Here is a 3,406-nt window from a genome sequence, read left to right on the forward strand (position 1 = left end):
ATTACAGCCGATTGCTGCTGGTTGCATCATTGCTGGAAGTTTGGCTGTGCCGGTGATGTTCGACCCCTTGTTTCCAGGATGGTCCTTGTTTTGACGATCTCAGGAGGATGACAGGCTGAATCAACCCACGTGATGTAAGGTGACGGACAACGGGGGCCCCACCTCAACACGTGGTGTTGTGTATCGACCGGAAGTGAGAAGGAACGATGAGGAAGAAGACTCGGGGTCAGAGGTCAGGAGGTGTATAGTGAAAACCTTGTAACGTTCCGATGTCGGTTTAATATTCGATTCCTCATTCTTGGAGTATTTTACAAAACAACAAAACCGTCAATTACAATGGTGGAGATCAGTGATAACAAAAAGAAGAGTGAACACGAGGAAGAAGAAGAAGCAGAACCAAAGGACGATGAAGAACTTCCGGGTTGTTGTTCCTGTAAACCTCGAACAGAACCTCGAATCGAGATCCTCGTGGTCGGGACGGGACTGATGGGAAGAGGTATTTTGGGAATTCTAATTTAACAATAAAAATGTGAATTTAAATATAGAATAATTTTATGTTTCTTGACGACGTCGATGAAGGAAAGTTAAAGGGGTTTTTATTGAATGTTTGTTGAGGTGATTGATTGTTAATTTAATGAGGTGTTTTTCACTCCTTTTGTTTTATTCACCACATTGTGTTATAATCACATCATCACTAAACTTCCGACAACGAGGATTAAACCTCATTCTTCTTTTTAACAACAAAACTACCAGCAACATTTTATAATTGACTTGAATATCCATTTTGATCTCGAAATTAGGAGAAACGAGGGTACGAGGTTCGATTACCGACTTTATCTGTTCTGTGGGGTTTTTAACGTTCATAATCTGAATGGAGATGAAAACCCTGATTAATAATCTATAAACTCAAAACGATCGTGTGGGTCTAAAATGTAACATTCCTCGTTAACCTTCCACCGACATTCCATCAGACTGGCCCCCGCCGCCCTGCCCCCCATCAGGCTGGCCCTGCCCCCCCCCCCCCATCAGGAACTATTTATCAGGAACATCAGGATATTTATCCCCATTAGGAACCTATACATCTCCCATTCATGTACAAATCTAGTTTGTGAGATGACGGTGTAGGACTTGTTGAACAGGATATTTATCTTCTAGGAAAGTGTAAATTCATGATGAATCGGTGAGAAAGTTCAAGTAAAAGTAAATTGAGATGTTTGTTTGTTCTTCTCTCCACATGTGGTTTTCAGAAGGTGGAACGGAGCCCTCCAGGTGTGTGTATGATATGTGTATCATCACTTCAATATATGTGTTTATATTCACCCCTTGGTTGCATCGGTACAGTATGTATGTATGTGTGGATGGATGTATTGTTTCGGATTTGGAAACCTTGTGCACACAAACAGCCAGAGTCCCCGTAATTCAGTTATTTCGATAATTATGTGTTTTGTCATTATCATCCATCCCCTATGTCGAATGGGAATTTCGTGTGTGCGCTACGAGTGATTTTTAAGTTGGGTTTTTATTACATCAACAACAACCACAGCGACGCCGACCCACACTCGACCCCCGTCGCCATTGTCCACGTGTTTTTGGCTGAGGGCGTGGGCGGAGCCTCCGTCGCTTCGGATTGAGGCTCCGCCCCAAGGCAGGGCACAGACTTTAACTCCAGCGAATGAGCGAAAGGCGAGCATGACACGCACGCCCCAGCCAATCGGGAGGTGACCACGAGTCGTCTGACAACCCCTCGTCCAATCAGGAGGTGAGTGGCGAGGAGAAGAGACCCCTCCCACCTCAGAAGAGTAGAGTGGTGGTCAGGACTAAGGTTCGGCAGAGAGAAGAGATCATGGAGATTGCCGAGCGGTCTGTCGTCGTGGCTCAGTGGTTGTCGATGAGGGCTCTGCACACGGTCGTGGTCATGGTTGGAGCGGTCTGCTGCCCTTTGGTGGGCAAGTCTGGTGACCGAGCAGCCAGGGTCGTGGACCATGGACTTCAGGTCGTGGGTTTGAGTCCCACCGTGGTGGTTCAGGTCGGTGTGACTGCACGAGGCAGGACAGGTAACCCGGCCCGGCTCTACTGACTAAAGACCCACAGGGTTCAGTTTCGCGTGCGTGCGCGCGCCTGTGCGTCCGACCGTGGGCCCCGTCTGTAAGTAGAAACTGTAAAGTGCCTGTGTTCCTTGGTTTGCATTTCTTTAATTCGTTATAACTCTGCTCTGTGTCTCCCCTCCCCGATTATTCTTTATAAATAAACCCCCGTGTTCAATGTTCCAGTTTGTTGTTCGTGTTTTCTTTCATTGACCCAGCACGGTGTGGGTTTGACAAATAGTAAGGCCGTTCGTGCTGTAAATTGTTCATTTGGTCCGGCGTGGCCTTGGTGGCTTCTGCTTGGTTACGCTGCATCCGAGTCGGTGATAGCGACTCGGTTCGGACAAAGTCGGTCGAGGGTGTGGTTTTCCCCGGTAGCTTGACAACGTGGGTACTTAGGTATATTGAAATTGGGCAATTAACCCTACCCCACGCCGTCAAAATATTGGCGACCATGGTCCGCTAAGGGACCTGTGACCTTTCGGTGTTGTCTGAGGGTCACGACCTAAATTCCGGGTGTTCGGTGGGAGACGACTCTACTGCTCCACCTCGTGGTTGTTTATCGCCACCGGACTTGTTGAACCTGGATATTTATCTTCTCGGAAAGTGTAAATTCATGATGAATCTGTGAGAGAGTTCAAGTAAAAGTAAATTTAGATGTTTGTTTGTTCTTCTCTCCATCTGTGGGTTTCAGAAGGTGGAACGGAGCCCTCCAGGTGTGTGTTTAATATGTGTCATCACTTCAATATATGTGTTTATATTCACCACTTGGCTGTGTATGTGTGGAATGTTGTCGAGGCTCGAATGAGAGCAAACAAACAACGTACAGCAAGAGGGGTGCGAGAGGGAAGGACAAAACAGTGGGGAACAAAGACATTAGGAGATATGTGGAACACGGGGAACATTAGGGAACACGGGGTGAACAAGATGTACACTCCAGGGACTTTCAGGACTTCACAAAGCAGCAAATTTGAATGAGGGGCAGTTTTGGGTGAATTAACGGGGGTGGAAAAGATTGTGGTTTTGGATGGGGGAAGAGAAGAGGTGGTGGAGAACAGCTGTTTTGAAGACCTGGAGGGAAGAGTGCGGTTGAAGAGAGTGTGGGAGTTCGTTCCAAAGGTGGGAATAAAGAGGAATGAAAGAGTGACGGTGAGCATTGATTATTGATTTTGGTATTTTTTTTTTACCAGAAGAGGGTTCCTGGTGGATATTGAATACCCTGCGGAAATATGGGGGTGGTGGGGCGGGGGTGAATATCGCAGACAGAGAGGGGGGGGAGGAGACAGTAGAAGACAGAAAGACCACCGACCTGCCTGCGGTGA

General features: G+C 47.2%; 1 pseudogene across 1 annotated transcript in view; it reads left to right on the forward strand.

The window, feature by feature from the left end:
- The first annotated feature begins 367 nt into the window (after nucleotides 1–367).
- LOC147021055 (uncharacterized) overlaps nucleotides 368–3,406 on the forward strand; it is a 92,909-nt pseudogene continuing 89,870 nt past the window's right edge. The window contains exon 1 of the transcript XR_015061315.1: nucleotides 368–496. The product of XR_015061315.1 is annotated as an uncharacterized LOC147021055 (transcript). The remainder of the gene's footprint in view (nucleotides 497–3,406) is intronic.

This window comes from Eptatretus burgeri, chromosome 8 (assembly GCF_056783735.1).
Source record: "Eptatretus burgeri isolate ZD-2024b chromosome 8, Ebu_testis_v1, whole genome shotgun sequence".
NCBI lineage: Eukaryota > Metazoa > Chordata > Myxini > Myxiniformes > Myxinidae > Eptatretus > Eptatretus burgeri.